The sequence below is a fragment of the Struthio camelus genome, chromosome 8 (genome assembly GCF_040807025.1).
Source record: "Struthio camelus isolate bStrCam1 chromosome 8, bStrCam1.hap1, whole genome shotgun sequence".
NCBI classification, from domain to species: Eukaryota; Metazoa; Chordata; class Aves; order Struthioniformes; family Struthionidae; genus Struthio; species Struthio camelus.
Window position 1 is genome coordinate 12,082,819 of NC_090949.1, and position 18,843 is coordinate 12,101,661.

Here is an 18,843-nt window from a genome sequence, read left to right on the forward strand (position 1 = left end):
CTTAAACAAATTATTCCATTACAAAATGAAAAATATGTTTTTTGACAAGTCTTTTTCCCCATTTAAAATGTTCCTATCCCATAAGGATTCAAGCAACTGTCCCTTAAAGCATGCCAGGGGCATGTGAATGATAATGCAAACAGAAGCAAGGTCTGAGAAGACTCACATACAAAAATTCTCTTGAATCTTCATCAACTTTGAAAAGTATGAGTTTATAACTGCAAACAACATGTATATAACCTTTTGGTATTAACCTGTTATAAGCATCAAAACCAGCTTTCCAATTAAGAGCCATTTTTCACTTTTAGTTAGAAAAACTATTTAGAGGTCAGGTCACTAACAAATCATAAAATCACATTTCTTTTCCTCACTCATACTGAATGGAATCCACATATGCATTCAGGGGTCACATTTAAGATTCAAACGCAAACCTGCAAATGCTATTCCAGGTCCCATCTTGCCCTCCACACAGAGCCCTTCCAGATTTGTATAACAAAGTCATCTTTTGACAAATTGCAGTCTCTTATTACCATTTTCCAAAAATCTTTCACCCACAAGTGACTGAGAAATCAAAACACACAAAGAGGAAGAAAGCTCCATGACATAGTAAGAACTATGCAGATAGTAAGACTACAGTAGCAAGGTAAGATAATAGAGAGATTTGCAGACTAGGCACACTTAATCAATTGAAAACAGTGAACGTTTCATATGTGAAGAAGAACACTTTCCAACTGCCTAAAACCCAGCAACCCTGACTAACTGGTTGTGTGCACAACCCTCACAAGGAGGATTTATGAGTAATCCTTTAGCTCAGAATCATTTTTTAGCATTCTTACATTCATACCACGTTTACAACCAAAGTTTGGGTTAGTGTATGCATTACAGAAGATCTTCCTTTTCTGACTGAGTTGCAGGAAAAGGAGATTGGAGCAGCTAAGCAAGGGCTCTGGATACATTTCCAGTTTGCGCTGTTTCTCTGACTGTGAAACACAAGACGAGAGCAGCAACAATCCACAGCACTCCAACGAATTAACATCGGATGACTTTGCGCTGCGGCTGTGACAAGCCATCATTTGAATCCAAAGCACGCAGAAGGCCTAATTCTGTTCAGGCATAAATTGGAGCAACTCCACTGAAGCAAATCCAATTTACAGCAGCAGCAGCAGAGTTCAGCAAAGGACCTGTGCACCGCGGTTCTGGGTGCTGCTGGGTCCCAGGAAAGGCCCCGTGGAAGTACGGCAATGCCTATAGACACACAGGCTTCCTTTTCTGTAGAAAATCTAGAATGATGTGAAAAGTGGCAGTTCACCAACATCATTATTGCAGGAACGGTACCATCCATGGGTGGAAAAATACTGATCCCAGCTCACTGCCTCACAGCACCAGCTTCTCTCTGCAATGACTGTAAGTTATAGCTGTAGCTAAAAATTCTGACACTCCTCAGAGCTGCTGTTTGAGGACTACTTCTCCAGCATGGCAAAAAAGCTGCATCCCTTCTCATTGAGCTCCTCGATGGTGCTGCGTGGACGGGTGCCCACCTGGCCAGAGGACCCCCGCCGCTGCAGGGCTTGGCCCCGGGCTCGGCCTCGTGTCAAGGCAACGCCTGCTGCTCCGCTCCCCAGCCCTCGCCTTCCTCTGGCGACCAGGTGCCTAGCTAAGGCTGATGGCAGATTTGCTCCGTTTCTTTTTTTCCTGCATTTAGAGACCAGAGGTGTAATCTGGGTGTATCATCTGCTCCCCAAATATATAAGGGAAGCACACTATGAGCAAGAGACCCAACCGCTCGACCACATAAGGCAGAGGTGAGTCTGCAAACGGAGCATGCAACCCCAAACAGCGCTGCCTCTGTCCTGAATTTCTTCGCCATCCCGCTTTTGCTCATTCCCTGTGGACATGAGGAGCTGAAGACGTGCATTAACTCACCAAATGCAACAGGATACATTTACATTTTGGCAAAAACTTGACGGCAGTTGTATTGTCACCTACGTCTGCTGTGACTACAAAAAATAAAATAATTGCATGTATAATTTGCATATGCAAATTATTCCCCAGATTTCATTAATCTGTTCCTAAAAACGCTGCCAAGGAAATGGGAGGTCTGTTTAAGGATAGATACAAGGGGATAAATTAATTGTTATTTAATAGAGCCATTTCTCCCATGTTTACTTAACAGCCCTCCCCTAGCCACTGTGCACCATTACCAGATTAAATAACATCTAATCATGCTGTCAGATTATCGTATTTTTGTATGAATCAACAAATGGGTTTTATTTTAGAAGCAAAAAGATTCATATTACAGGAGATTAATATTCTGAAAAAATCTATATTAATATCTCTCAGCAATAAAGGACATGAATTAATGGATAGATGACCCAGTTACAAAAATGTGATGGTTTTAAAAAAAATTCAATGTGATGTATTTTTAAACCTCGCACTGTTAAGTCTTTGAATATACTTCAACAAAGAAGCCTTCTGTTATGCAAAAATGTTGCACATCCTGGCACAGAAACATGAATTTGATTTTAATTGAAAGAAAATTTGACATCCTCTCACCTAGGAAGCAGGCTTATTTTTATTTCATAACGAAGCCATCATTCAAAGTATTGGTGGCAATATCTTCTGCTGCCTGCCTGAGTTTTAATCCAGCCGTAAGCAAAGACACTGTGGTCATGGCCAAAAAGGTAAACTGCTTTTGACCATCACAACCAATATTCCTTTAGTCTCTGGGCCGTGCCGTTGGGCCATGCCGTTAGGCCATTGGCGCTGTCACCAAAAGGAACAGCTTAAAGGAAATAAAGGGGGTCAGTATTCACCTCCTCCTCCGCAGGGTGCTCGAATCACTTCGGTGACAGTGACTTACAAAGAAAAGTTTGAGGAAAAAGAACATCATTTGCCTCCCTGAGCCTTCACCTAATCTACAGCTTTATACACAGTGACGATATAGTTTTTGTACTGCATACCTAAACAGTTCTATGCTCTCTTTTTAAGAACTGAATTAAGGACAAATTTATTCTCGGAACGCAATAAGGAATATAAAAACAATGCCCAAATTACCTGTTTTCTAATGATGTTTTCTTTTCTCTTATTCCACAAGTTCTGCTTGCTCTTCCAGTTATTCCTCACTTCACCTGCCTCCTGCCTAGGAGAATAGTCATCAATTATTCCATCACCAACTACTCTAACACTATCTAATAAAACCATGTGCAATACTTGTCTTCAGAGCAAGATGTTTCAAACGAGAGGCACTTGGCTCATCACTAAGGTTTGCAATGGTTTAGCAATAATGACTCCATAAATGAAGTTGAGGCCCTGTCAACTTAAATCTCTTAGATTGCCACATCTCATTCCAGAATGGAGAAATCTAGGGGAAGCTTGCAAGAAGTCAGGAAAAGACAAAACTGAGTTTTTGTTTCTTTTTTAATAATTCCGTGTCATTTTTGTCTCGTCATATCACCATGGTGAGTCAGCAGCTCAGAGGCTTGTAGATAATAATGTCTTACCACATCTCTCTAGTTATCACTTAGCCAAGCTTTTCTAAAATATTTAAGTAATCGTTCTCTCTCTCTATTAAAACAACAGACGGAACTCCCAACCTTCAATTTTATGTTGGGATTCTGCAGCAATTTATTAACAGCTTGAACTCTGTTCTCTTGGGGTTTTAACCCGACGGTTGAAACCAATTACATTAAAGTCCTTTGTTCATCAAGGGACATATGTAATATGATACTAAATATGAAACTACTCATGCCTGAATAATGTAGTCTTTGTGATACAAATTGATGGAGTATGGAAGCCCAAATTTCAAGCACAAAACTGTTCTTAATTCTGATCTTATAATCACAAAAATTCAGGACCAATCCCATTGCTGTCAGTTGACTTGCTAAGGTAAAACTAGCATAAGTTAGAGCCGCCTTGTGGTTTGTCTTTATCCTATACTACTGTTAAGCCATTTTAAAGTCCTAGCCATGCTGGTCAGAGGCAGGGCTATGACTCCCAGAGACAAGCATACACTTAAATCGGTATACTCCACCTTCATCTCATATCAGTCCCACCATTACAGCCTAGTGGAACCCCTTCCCCACCCCCCAAAGTACCCTGGCTACAATTTCATACCCTTGAAACAGGGTTCCGACATAACATGAAAGACTAAGAGATAAAGAGAAATCTTATATTTTACTATGACAGTTCTATTTACCATTGTACTCAAAAAAATCACTCCTTATAAGCTAACTTTGGCAGGTTAAAATACTATCTTTTCCGTTATGAGTCCTACCTTCCTACCCTATTTTTCCTCCTTTCTTCATGATGCTAGCCTTGAATGTTCATTAATGTGTTCCTCCCATAAATTGCTCCGATTCCTATGTTTCACGCATGGAATACCATTCCCGCGGCTCTCATTCTGTGTACCCATATTCCAGATGCACTTCCACTGTGAAGTTACAAATATATACAAAAGCCAATAAATCAGGATTAGGCTAATGAACACCTAATAACCAAGCAACCTTATACACAGAAAATGTCACTTGTTAAGGAGCTGCTGCTTATTTTGAGAGAATCTACATTTTTATTCTAAAGTCCAGCTGAGGCATAGCTGTTGAACAGTTCTCTAGTAGCATACAGAACAAAGCACACTGTGTTTTTACTAAGCTATCATTACAGTAGGAAACTAGTGCATTTCAAAATATCCAGTGCACTTCAGCTAGCAGACTGTACGTGTATTTGCACACAATGGGAGGGACAAGGCGGTGGAATTGCATCTCCAACTGCAGATGTCTAAAATTCATGCCCAAAGTAGGCCAAACTCACTCCATTGCTCTTCTACAGCATAAATAACTTCACTGTAAGATGGAAGATTTAGAGGGATGAGCTGTACTTGAAAAGAATACAGCAACTTGACTAGAAACAGTGTAACCGGTTAGCTATGGATACCTACATTGTAGGTATCTAAATTTGGACCAAGTAATTCCACAAGTCACATTTAAGAGAAACAAGCTTGAATATAATCAGTTACTATGATGCTTTAAAACACCACTTACCCTGATCACACAAAATCCTGCTTAAAATCATATTAAGACATGTTAAAACATTCTTGGCAAATCAAATCTAGAGGTGACCACAAAGACCAAACCTTTGGCTTCACCAAAGATACCAGTGTCTGCCGAAGCGATTGTAGTGTTGATTACAGTTTGAATATAATGAAGCTTAAAGGAGGCCAGTTCTGTGTTTATTCAGTGAAGTGGTTTTGTTGCCAACTCTGAAGACTTCCGAGCTAAGATCTAACTTTGAAATTATTTCATCAGCAAGAGAGCTAACACCTTCTACATAATTCATTTCATACTGTGGAATTGCCAGTGTAATTCTGCAAAGACAAATTCTAAATCCCAGGCCTGAAGAAATGCTAACCTGTTCTTCCAGGTTTGTTTCCTGGAGCTAGGTAAAAACAAAATACGCAGCTGAATTTTTGGAGAAAGTCTAGTAAGTTTTTATCAATACCTTCCATATGGAGGGGAGAAAGTTTTTCCCACTTACCCTTTTAAAGATTTTTTTTTTTTAAATATAAGCTGGTAAGTTTATTTTTCACATCCTTTAGACTCTTAAGCCTTGTCATATTTTTCAAGTGCCTTTCCATTATGATATCAAAATGTAGTTAAAAAAACCCTCAGTGACTGACTCCATCTAAACCCTTTGGATAGGAGGACTTCAAGGCCATCAGTCCGAGCACCTCCAAACCCCAGATAGTTCACTTTGCCTGGAAAGAGAAGAGGTTGCCTAGGAAGGTTATTCACTTCCAGTGGAATCACTGACATACACAAAAAAAAGAAAAACAAAACCAAACCAAGGATATTCTATTTCTCCTGTTCTCATCCTCTTCTAACTAGAATGATGCTCAACTCATGCATGCATGTTTGTAAGACAATTAACCTTTTTCCTTCTGCAAGCCATGTACCTAATACTGCATTTTTCCTAACTAAAGACATTTCACCTCTGAAAATATCAGTCGCAGAACTTCCCTCTTATAGCTTCTTATGCAATTTGAATTGAACTAAGCCAGACTAAGAGCGCTACTTTAATTATTCTGTTGTGCTTTTGGTGTTCAAGCAACTAATTGTACTTTAATCTAGAGACAGCTGCAGTTCAAAGGTACATGGGAATATCCCTTTTTAGGGTACTTACCTATTTGCCATGTCTTAAAGTTATAATAATTTAAGATTATTCAGAGAAGGATTTGAGGCCCTGACCCAATTTCATTGTTTGTAGTCCTGAGCCAATCCCTTTTGTGAAGGCATCGCTATTGCAGATTCTGGTACAGAAACCGTTGCACTGAGTTTTCAACCAAAGAAGTCTGAAATTTAGATCTGAAGGGAAAGCTTTGCTTTTGTGATGGAGCAGATATTACACTGATGACTTGTTAAAATTGGGTTCCCTTTTGTTCTGTCAAAGCTTGTTGAACTCCTGCCTTTTCTGCTCCCAAGAGACGGGGTGCCGCAGTGCTGTAGCCTTTCCTTTCAGTCTCTGCCAGAGTCGGACCCTCCTAGCTCGCCGGCACACATCCCCATCCCACCGCATAGCAAGGCTGCACTTCGCATGAAAGGTGACCTGTGCTTTGCCCAGGGACAAGCAAACTGGTGAAGCACCTCCACCTCCCAAACGCTCACGCATTTCATGACTTCCAGGAGCTGGTTTTAGAAACGCTCCACAAAGCCTTTGCCAACACCGCCTAGAGCAGGAGATCAGAATCTCATAAAATGTAACATCTCCCCCATTTCTGCCATTCCTATCTGTGGGGAGTGCTAAGCATTCACAGGAAAGCAGGACAGCAAGGCTGGGCCCTCGGTCTCCTGAGCTGGAGGGGAGCTGCATACACACCACGTGTTTTCTACTGGGAATTATCTTCCTCTGTCATTATAAACTGTGAAATACAGTAACATGTTCTACAGTGTGAGATACTGGTTTTTTGTTATTTTATCATAAGTATCTTTGTTAGCAACACATGAACCAAACAGCATTGAATAAGCCATCATTTTCCAAAAATGGAGTAGGCCCAGTATAAAGGGAGGCAATGAAATAAACAGCTCATTGACCAAACTATTTTAGTCATGGGCTAATAATTATAGATCACTTCCCACTTAAGAATAAATATATTTAAGTCTTTACAAAAATAGTATGTCAAATACACACATATACATAAGCCAAAGATTTTTGTGTGTTCAACAACAGGCTCCCAAATATTTAAGTAATGTGTAGTCAGAATTACTATAAACTCAACTTTGGTGTAGTTTCAGTTGGACTGTCATTAACAAACATGAAGTAATTCTGTACATTGTTTTTAAATGCTCCAGGACTACTTTAAAGCACATTCTCTATACAGAAACCCCAGAATTAAAGGAATGGCTCACCACTTATGAGCAATCTTGTATTATCAAAACAATAGCCACACAACACTGCTTAGCTACTAAACACTAAACTTTGTTTGAAAGGCCAAGTAGATCTTCAATACTAACTTAACCTTCAGTAATTTAGACTTTGTGATGCAAAAGTGGCATTATTATACAGTTAAAGGAGGAGAATCCAGGGGAAGACACGTCCAAAACTCACTCGTGGAATTTCGGAAACGCAGGACTGGAACCTCGGCACCTGGTGCGCTGCCATGCCTTAGCTAGCACTGCCCTTCCTCACCCAAAGCTATGTTCAAACCCGTTAAATACCATGAGAGTCATGCCTTTGAAGAGCTGGAAACAGGCCCCATAAGTGGAAATTCATAGAGGTCACATTGGTTAATAGATGCTATATTTTTAATTGACTAGGAAAACAGAAGAAGAAAAAAGCTATCATCTTAACCCCTATCAACTTTTTTGCTGCAGCATAAGAAATATTAAAGTGGCTTATTTAGTTGATTTTATTGCTTTTGTCTTAGTGGTAAAAGAAACAAGCAGAAAAGCCACAGATGAGTTATTAACTGAAATATTTCTCCTTGCTTACCAATTAAATCAGAAGAGGTTAAACCTTTCCCTGGAGTCTAAGGTCTTTGTTAAATACCTATAAACACACACAGGAATTTGGAAAGGTAGGAAAAAAAAGAAATGAGAAATAGACTTTTCGCTCCTTGGGAAAACAATACTCATTTTATAATTAAAAAAGGTTCCTCTTTCCTATTTTGTTGTTATACAATACAATTAAACTTTTCCCCCCCCCCCCCTTCATTTATACAGGTAGCAAGAGAGCTCATGATGCATACTACCCTGGAGCACTACCCCAAGGAGAAAAAAGAAAAAAAGAAAGACTCTGTATCAAGCTGGCAGTATTCACATGAAATCTATGCTCTGCTAGCACATACTGATCCCCCTGAGCTAGAGCTAAGTGAATTTCACTGATCCAGTCAGGCAGGTGGCTTGTCATTGTGTTGGCAAGGAGGAAAGGGAGAAAAGCTCTCTAGAGACAAGGATCCAGGCTGACTAGGTTAGAAAGGAAAGACACCAGAACACCCAAGCTAAGGGTTTTTTTCTTTTTTTTTTTTCCCCCCTTCCCCCCCTTTTTTTTTTTAAATTAGTCTGGCCAGACATGGCCAGAATTCAAGGAAGAGACAAAGTTTAGACTGTAGACCTCACAAGTTACATGCAGCAGCAAGTGGAAACAGCATTAACAGCACTACCACAAAAAGAGTAAAACGAATCCATAGACCACAAAAAAAGGCTCTCCACGCTAACAGCAGCTCGAGATCCCTGAAGAGTAAAACAAACCTCCAAAGTTTTCCTTTTGGGTTTATGAGTAGACCTGAAAAAAAAAAAAATCAATAAAAGCTGTATTTTCCTTTAGTGTCTCACACTATTCCCAGGTGCAGGCAATAAAAATCTTAATGAGTTTGTTAATGTTTATACTAATCAATTTAGATCACCTGAAGATGATTGTTTACAATGTGCTACTAAGTCATAACAAACAAACACTAAAAGGAAACACTGTTCAACAGCATACAGTATACATAAGGGCACGTGACTGGCTTTTGGCATAGGACTGAGAAAAAGAGAAGTACGAGTAAGGCTGCATTTTCACAATTTCCAAGAAGTTCCCCTTAGCAAAGAGGCATACATAAACATCACAATCATTCCATCATCATCAGGTTAACATCAGATATCAGCTAGTGATCTAAACACAAACATGCTCAATTATGCATGATATTAAAGCACAGAGATATTAGAGGAAGGATTATTCAAGAGTAGATGTAGCCCTAAAGGGGGCAGCTGTATTCCTGTTTCAGGACAGGAGCTATTTTTCCTACCTGCTTGGCGTGAGGTGCAAAGCTCCCCTTAAACCCCTCGCACAGATATGCACAATCTGCAGACAGTAGCAGCTTGTACATAAGAGCTGGCCCATTTCAAACATTATCCACTCTCATTTTTTTCCTTCCTAGCGCCTATAGAGATGAAGGCCTTGAACACCGGCAACCGAGTTGCACTAAGGGGAAGGGGATGTTAGAAAAGCTCTAAACCCCATTCAGGGAGAGCTAAGCTCCCAGACACAGTTTGGGTACTCGTGCACTTTCAAAGCCGCTGCCCATAGGGATGAGGGGGTGCAAAAATCTACACTATTGCATTTCACCTAAACCTACTGCAGGAAGCAACAGCTAAGAGGGAGAAGTTTAGCTTTTCTTTCAGCAAGATTACTAAAAATGCTGACCCTGATGACTTCTGCCCAGGTTTAGCAACTTATTTTGCATAAATCACCAAGCAGCCTAGAAGAAGTTTTAGGTGGCTATTTTACCTGTTTCTGGTCCAATTAGCTTTGAGTTCAACTGGTTATTTATGAGAATGAAATACAATTATACAGCATTTTATCCTCAAGTTATTCCCTCCTGAGTAAACCACAAATACACATATTCTAATCTTTCAAACAATACAAATTCCCTCAGAGATAAGGGAGGCTACTAATCTCTAACGACCTTACAGGAAGAAATCTCAGCGTGGCTCCTTGAGGATAACAGAAGTTCCACTATTTTCCTGATAAAAATGCCCTTATAGATGCTCAAAAAGGATATCTCACTTTCAAGCTTTTTGGCAATATCTGTCCAGACACCACAGGGGCCAGGAGCTGCCCCACCTCCCCACGAGGCAGCAGGGCAGCCATGGGCTGGGGCTGAAGTCAGCAGCTCTGTACTAGAGCTGGGCTGAAATGGAGCTTGGGGCCAGGGCCAGGGGCCCAGGTGGGGCCAGGCAGGGTCATTAAGGCCTAGTAATGCCCTCCAGGCCCAACAATATCTTCCACTCCTCCCAGCTGCCATAAGTATTTTTATATTATGTTCACCATTCAGGAGAAAGATGTGTATCCATCGCATACATGAGCATCCCAAGCGAAGCCCTCCTGCTGCTCTCTCCAGCACCTTCCTGCTGGACAGACTGGCGAATCATTATCAAGCTGCATTAGCTCCCATGGGAAAGTCTCACCTCCTTGCTCAATAAGTGCCTTCATCCAGATAATTGGGAACTGCTGCCATATAGTAATCCGAGGTGGTTTGTATAATGTGTTTTTTGTTTGGGAAAAAGGCAACACAGTAGAAATCCCTTTTTTATTGATGTTTCCATCAGTATCATCATCTCTTGAGCCATGCTATTGCTAAAATTATATTTCTCAGTCTCTGTCATAGAGTATAAGAGAAGAAAGGTAATACAACATTTGGTCCAGAGGTGTGATTGGATATTCCTTTCTCCAGCCTCTGCAGGGAAAAAAAGGAGGTGCGGACAAGCAGCTTTTCTAAACAGTTACATGATCTCCAGGCAACACCAGGAGGGTGGCTTCAATCAACACTTTTTAGATTACATAGATTGTACGTCTACTGTAGGCACTGCTAAATGGTATCTTCAGCTTGCCAAAAATCAGTCCTACCAGAATCCTCCTCTAGCATACAGACAATTGTAGCGTTCTTTATTTGCCTATGTATTATATGAAAACTATTTTGTGCTGACTGCTGGTTCAGGTCATGGATAAAGACAATAAAAAGTTCAATTCTAGTTCAGAGTAGACTGAACATTAGCTTAATTTCTTGCGCTCTAGAAAACACTATGAAACCTGTGGAGTACTGTATCTTTTCTGTAATGGAACTAAAACTAGGTGAGAATTATGTTTCATCTACAAGTGTTCCCACATTTTTACTTTATTTTTTTCACTTATGATCCTAAAACAAATAGTGTTGAAAGATTATGATCATATTTTTTTCTGTTAGAAAACAAAATCTTTATGCAGCTTTCAGAGGAAAGAGACATTCTACCCAAGGGCAACCCTTTGCGTTCTTGTATTCCTTATACAAACAAAATTGTCAAGTCCTAACCCTTGCACAGAAAAGGACTGCAGTGGACTCCCTCCATATGTGTTAGAGGAAAAAAAATGAATCATAGTAGAGGATGCAGGCTCAAGCAAGTCAGCCCTTTCACACTAAGTGCTATTTCAAGTAGCTGCATACATAGTATTTCAATTAGTTGATATTGATACTATAATTTTGTATGTTGGTGGTTGCATATGCAATACATAAGAGCAAATTACTACAGTCACCAGCTGCTGAACAAGTATTTCTTATTCATTAGCTACTCTTCTATCTAAAAATGATATTTTTCCTACTAACGGTTAAGTACCATAAATGTACATTAATTTAAATGGGAAAAAAGCTTGCATAACACAAGAAAAAATAAAGAAAAAGGAGCAGTAGTAAGCAATCGTGTATTTAATGACACTCCTCCTGTTATGCTCTTTCCTTTTCTGGATTGCTCTCTGTGAAAAGCACAATGGTTGCTACTACTAAGAAGAACCTAACACGGCAACGACAATTCTTCAGTCTCCCTGAGATTTCCCAGAAACTGAGGAGCATTTCAGACTGCTCCCTTTTCCCAATTCTCTTGACCTTGAAATGCGCTGTAGGCACTGGACAGTCTATCTTTTAGCTAAGCAATGTACAGAAGATTCACATCTATATACTTAGGAGCCCAGATGTGATATTCAAGACTCGATTTTCGCTTTCACTAAGACTGCCTTACAATGTTGCATCATGATAAAATGAGGCAGCATTAGTGAGCATCAGGCTCTCATAATTGTCTAACTGCCAATTTTTCTCTGACCAAGAGCGCAGCGGTGATGTGAGGAACACTGACAGAGAACTCAGGGCCAGATAATAGCAAAGACCGTAAATCTTAAATAAAAGTATAGATCAATTGTGTACTCATTAATTACTTTATTGTTCCTGTACTCAGATGTCCCAACAGGACCATGCCACGTAGTAGGAAATGTACCAGCACAGCTTCTTTACCGAAAGCAGATATGCCCCATTTAGCATTATAACGTGCCTTTTTAATATATCAGCACATAGAAGGTGAAAGGCTATTTTCCTTTCTGTATTTACAAATACATGTCATTGCTAAGCTCACAGCTGACTGTATTCTGTAGCTTAGACAGCTGAGAATGTGAGAAGGTTCACCAAACAGCACTTTAGAAAGATTTCTTATTCTCTTCAAAGAAAAGTTAGCCTAAAAAGCAGAGTCTATTAAAAGATGCTCAATAAGATCCATTGCATATTCTCCAAATGTCTGTCACAGATGGCTTTCTGTCTGTAACTATGGCTTGAAAAAATTCTGATTTCTGTTCCACAGAACACAGGAAAAAATACAGAAAGCAATTAGTGCCAGACACTAGAAAGGCACAGGCCCTACTAAGTAAATTGCAAAGCTGTAGGAAGAGCTCCTATTACTCACGGCTGAAATTCTCCTAACAGTCTACAGAAGAGGGCTGAATGATGTGCAACATGTCAACATGTCCTTATTTAAGGACTGCTGTGTTGGAAGGGTTGCCAAGCAAGGGGAAAGCAATTGGACCACAAGAAAAGTAGATAAAAAAGTTTAGTTCTATGGCTTACAAGTTGCATGTAAAGAAAGCCCCATAAACAAGCACAAATCACGGGATAACACTATACACCTAGTGATTGCATAACCCATACTATCAGCACTGTGAAGTAATGGTATCCTAGGCTACCAGTTCAAAAAATTTACCAAACCTTTTCTATGACTGCTTATCACTGTTACTAGTGCCAGTTTTACGGGGTTGCGTACAGAGGTATCAAGTGGCAAACCAAGAAGATATATTTGCACATCATTTTGCCCTAAAAAGAGACCACGCAGAGGACGCTCTTTTCAACAGGTGACACGCATTCCCACTTCCCCCAAAACAGACAGTAAAGTAACTGTATTCTGCAATAGACCTAAGAGAGCTCAACATTTGTTTATGTATCAAAGCTTAGAAGATTTAACTTTTCACACATCTCCAGAAAATTCCCCATAATCTCACAGGAATCAACAGACAACAACAGAAAGTTTACTGCCCTAATGATCTCTAGAGGTATAATGGCCCATACAACTTTTTGTATGGGCCTCTTTTCAATGCCCTAAACAGTGCATCATCACTTTCACCCACACAAAGCTAATGGAAGATAATCCCATGTAAGAATGATACATTTCAGCAACATCTTTCCACTGAAATAAACATTTCAGATTCTTACCTTGACATTCCACCTTGAATTCAATTGCTTGAGCCTGATTTTAATATTATTATTATTATAGAGGCACTGTCCTGCATGGGTTTTTTGTTGTTTTTTTGTTTGTCTTTTTTTTTTTAACAAATGAGCGGTTCAGAGCATCTGATAGGACATTCTTCCCTGGCGTGTTCTGGGCCTCGTGTGTCAGCAGGGAGCAAAGTCAGCGTTGTCTCCTAGAGAGCCAGCCCCGGCTGTATCTCGAGAACCTAATTACAACTTATTCTCTGACAATAAGACAATATCCTTACAACTTCAGGCATTTCTATTCAAATGGACTAATACAGGTCTGCAAATTCCTTTTTACTCACTCAAAAAGTAGGTTTTGATAGTTTTTTGATAGAAACACATAACCCACCCATCTGTAAAATAGGCCGCTTAGCTGGGAAATCCACATTTTTTCTTCTTCTTCTTCTTCTTCTTTTTTGTGATATGTTAGTATATACAGATTTTCTTGAAATTATTATTTGTTGTTATGATCAGAACCACTAAGCTGCCTAATCCACCAACTCAATCTGTAAGGACAAAATAAGCAGTTGTCTTTCAGCACTGCCCATACCAGATGCCTTCTCAACCTTCTCTGCATCACCCAAACTCACCTGCAACATCTATCCGGAGTTTCACGTTTTTCAAGTAATTCAGATAATATGGTACAGAGGGTACAGAGGTTAACTTAGTTGAGGACGTGTGTCTCTGTGACTGTTAGGAACGAGATGCGTGCTGTGAAGCCAAAAACTGGAATTCCCCAGGACAGCTGTGGAGCCGAGGTGTCAGGGAACCAAGTCTCCTCTTTCACTGTTGTACCTCCAGATTGACTTGAGCAAAGTCACTGGATACCTAAATCGAAAATTGGTGATAGCACGAGGGAACCTATACATTAATTTATAAAGGAAGATGTAAAAGGAAGGTGACCTAAGATTATATCTTTGTTTTAACTACAGATTTCCTTAGTTATTTTTCTTGAGTTCAGTGATAAGAAAATAACTTTTTGTAATGTGACCTCAGGTGGAAGGCGTATTTATATGAATTGTAATCTAGATTGATGCATACACCAAAAAAATAAAAACAGCCCTAGGAAAGAAAATAAACTTCCAGTTTAGGCACAGTGTTTGCAAACATTTTTGGATCTTGCAAATGTTATAGAACATTTCATGAATTTATAAATAAAAATACATTTTTTAAACCAACTTGACAGTTACTCACTGCTAAAGAGGATTATATTGAATTATTCACTGCTACTGAACAACGTGCTTTCTGTAAATGCATAAGTGGAGCCAGTAGCTCCCTATGTGTAAAGCTGCCCTATACTTCTCTTGATTGGGGCTGCTTAGAACTTTGCACTTTTAATAAATGAGGATCCTATTTCTCAGGCTCTGCTTTGCTTTAGGCTAAATATTTTGCCAAATTTCAGCCAAAAAAAAAAAAAAAGATAAAGCCTTCTGATAGGTAGATAAGGCTATGAAAAAATATCTTGCTGTGTTGACATTAGTAGTTCCACTAACTCAAAGAAGCGCTTGCACCGCCTGCTCTGCAGCAGGAACGCGTTTGGCAGGGACACAACGCGTTGGGAGCGCAGCTCCCGCCCGAGAAGTGAACGCGTAACCTCATTTGGCCAAGTCATAAACTGTAACGAACCACGGCTGGTTACATGCCCACATAGCCTGCTCTAGCTGCTGACGGCGCGCGGTTAGGCTGGCTGACGACCGGATTTTGCTGGGGACGCTCAAAGCCCAGGAGAAACGAGGCTCTGGCGGCAGTTTTTCCCCGGGACCGTCCCGGGCAGGTAGGGGACCTTCCGCCCGGGCCGCGGCAGGGGAAGGGCGGCTGCAGACGTTTGGGAGGCGACGAACCGGAGTGCGGGACGGAGGAAGAAAGGGAGATTTGAGCTGAGAGGTCTGAGAAAGCCGGGAAAAACAGGAGCAAGGAGGTGCGCGCCACCCGGGAGCAGACGGCGGCCGGGTCACCGTGAGGCCACAACCGGGGAGAAAGGGCAAAATTCCCCGGCGGGGGAGTGCAGAAGGTGAGCAAAAAGCCTAGGGGCGAGGGCCGGGCTTCCCGCAGCCAGACCCGCGCTCCGCCGCCCGTCGGATCCCGCCCGGCACCGGCACCGGCACCGGCACCGGGCGGGGGGGGGGGGGGGGGGGGGGCGGCGCCCGCCAGCGCCTCCCACAAGGCCGCGCGGCCGCAGCAGCCACGGGGGCCGCGCGCAGCAGGGCCGCGCCGCGCCCGCGCCCCGCCGGGCGCCCCGTGCGGGCGGCGCCGCTGCAGGATGCGCCCCCCGCCCCGACCGCCGCCGCCGCCGGCCCGCAGCCGCGCGGGCCGGACCCGACGCCGGAGCCCGGACCCGGCCCGCGCTGCCCTCCCGCGGCTGGCTCGGCGCCGCTGACGCCGCTGGAGAGACGCATCGTGGAGCTGCACCGGGAGGCCGCAGCGGTGAGAGCGGAGCGGGGCGGAGCGGAGCGGGGCGGGGGGGAGCGGGGCGGCGGGGCCGGAGCCCGGCCCGGAAGCGCGTCCCGGAGCGGCGCGGCGCGGCGCGGCGGGCCGGGGCAGGACTGGCGCCCCGCCGGGGCTGGAGCGATCAGCGCTGCTGTCGGTCTGGGAGCTCTTACAAGCGGGAAAAGATGCTCGGTGCTTTCTGATGTCGGCGTGCAGCGCTTGGCGAGTCAAATCTGGGGAGCTGACGTTTCGAAAGGGAGCGGGGCAAAGGTCGGCGGGAGAGGCGGGTGGGTGCTGCAGTGTGTGGCGCCCCGCCGGGCCCCCGGGCGGGCAAGCTGCGGCCCTGGCAGCGCTAACACGCGCCCCATAGATGTGCAGCGTCCGCTTCTGTGCGCTGTCCCTGTCTGCTTGTTTGTGAGGTCTTTCCGAATTACGAAATAAAACAGCTTTATGAACACGTTTAATCGTGAATCAGCAGTCAAACTGATTCCATTTTAGCAGTTATGTTTTAGAAGGGTAATATCAAAATCTCTTCCAGTATGAAGCCTCAAAAAGGTGAAGACTCCTCAGAGCTGAGGTTGTTTGTTTTTCTTTTAAGGCTGGCCAGCAGAACTACGTGGATCCAGTTACAGGTTATTTAGTGCTCACCAAAGTTGCCCACTTGCAGAGAGGTAAATGCTGTGGCTGTGCATGCAGGCATGTGAGTATGAAAGCCTTGCTTTTCAGCATAAGTTTGTATATTGTCTCCGTGGCTTTATAAAATCATTTATGCTGCAGTTGTAAGAGTTTGCAACCTATCTTTTGTGGTTTTTTCCATGACTCTAAACAAGTCAAGGACGTTTTAAGTCCAGGAAAGGTCGTTGAGGGATTTTCTTCAAGTTAAAATAAAACATTGCAACATTTCCCATTAGCATTATCTCTTGGAAATACCACGAAAAGTACTGCACAGGAGATATTTAATTGACTGTCGTTTTAGAGAAGTTCTGTTCTCTTTGGCAAGTCTGTTGTGTCTAGAAAAGAACCAGCATGTCAGAAAGTCTGTTTCCAGGAAACGTTCCTTTTTTAAAGAAACAAGATAATATAACCAAGATGTTTTTTTGTCACAAAGGTAATTTACTTGTCCAGAGCTGTGTTTAAAACCTTAAGAATTATGTTTCATAGTTGGATTGAGAAGTGTCAAAAGATGTAGGATTTGGTAGAACAGACAGTGATTTACTTTTAAGTAATAGGATTTGGCACTCAATCTTATTCAATCTTATGAGAAATAATAGTATGTATTTTGTACATCCAGGATACAGTCCTTCCATGGAGTAAATAGCAAAAGTCTCATTGATTGTAGGGGAGACAAAATCAAGGCCACAATAATCCCCTGACCACGTTCTTGCTACTCCTGCAGTTGGTGCATGGGTCTTCATATGGGTATCGTGTACAGTGTAGTATATATGGGTATACTCATAGTGTATTTAACTTAAAGATCACACTTTCAAGAAGTGGAAAGAAGGAGTGAAAGCATGTGATACATAGTTCAAATATGCTCGGCTTAGTTCTGGGTCTGTTTTTAGCTTTTCCTTTTTAAAGTTTGTATCACAGTAGTGGCAAAGACTTTTTTGATGAAATCTCCTTTGGAACTTCTCAAAGGAGATTGGCAGGAGGCAAGGCTTTGGGGAAAAAGTTTTAGATGATCAGGAAATATTTACAGGCAATACTCAGAGACTAGAATCACACTGTCTTCCCTTCTGCTCTTATTGCTGTGCAATAGCTTTAGGTGGGTTATTTTTGGAGCTTTGACATGCGGAACATTTTTGCAGTTACACACAAAATAAAGAAGTTAAGAACAAAAGATTGTTCTGGACAGTCAAACTGAAATGAGTTGGAAGGATACATTTAGGAAGTGGTTTCTTGGACACTAATTAGGACCATTTGCTTGGGGTTGCCATTATTTTCCTTTTAGTCTGGAGGGCACAATAGATCAAATGATTTATATATCATTAACAATTCTTGTTAACCATAACCAGGGTTGGGCTTTTCCATACTGATTACTAGGTAATGCAATAATGACTTGTTTTATTTCTTCTGCAGTGTCCCTATGAGCAAGTTAATGTGAAAGACCCGTCCAAAAAGAAGCGCTTCAATTCTTTTTTTTATGTTTGACTATTAATATCTCTGCATTCTGAGAGAGCGAGCAGATCAGTTCCTGGTGGCTTCCACTGCTGGAATACTGGCATTTGTTGTACCTGATACTAGCTTCCAGTGAATACACTTTAATTGTAATAAAACACAAACTGAACCATATGTGCCTGGGTGTTTTAGATGCAGCATTATCGATCACCCTTTCCCTTTCTTTTGCGCTACAAGTAACGGGTTACAATCTGATAATATGATTAATTTCACTTTAAAAGAAACTGAGAAAGGAAGCACATGCAATTATTAAAATCCCTTGGTTGCTTTTGAATGCACCATAAATCACTTCAATAAACGTTGCTGATTTTGGTACGTCAAGGAGTTTGGGTTGTTTGGAAGGAAGGGGAAGTGGGGAGGGACGTTGTGCCGTGCCGTGCCGTGCTGTGCCCACGGCTGGCCGCAGGGGCTGCTCCTGCCCGCAGTGCCCGGCAGGGGCCGGGGCCCGGGGCCGCCGCGGCCGCCAGCGCCGCGCCTGGTGCCCGGGAGCCCGCCCGGGCACCAGCCCGTCTCCTTCCGCTCCGTCGGGGGCTGCCGCGAAACACGTCTGATCCCTGAACTCAGGAGCGCCCCAGGCCGCGGCCCGGCGCCGCCGGCACCAGCCCCGGTCCCCGCGCCTCGGAGAGCGCCGGAGGAGGCTTCCTGGCACATCCGGTACCGGCCTAAAT

The 18,843-nt window shown here is 42.4% G+C and overlaps 1 non-coding gene across 2 annotated transcripts; it reads left to right on the plus strand.

The window, feature by feature from the left end:
* The first annotated feature begins 15,042 nt into the window (after nt 1-15,042).
* Nucleotides 15,043-18,111, plus strand: LOC104140840 (uncharacterized). 2 transcript variants are annotated; one of them, XR_011142466.1, is made up of 4 exons: nt 15,043-15,344; nt 15,479-15,581; nt 16,596-16,697; nt 18,077-18,111. It is a non-coding gene; the product is annotated as an uncharacterized protein (transcript). The 2 variants fall into 2 exon arrangements; XR_011142465.1 differs by having other exon boundaries at nt 15,043-15,581.
* Nucleotides 18,112-18,843: the final 732 nt, after the last annotated feature.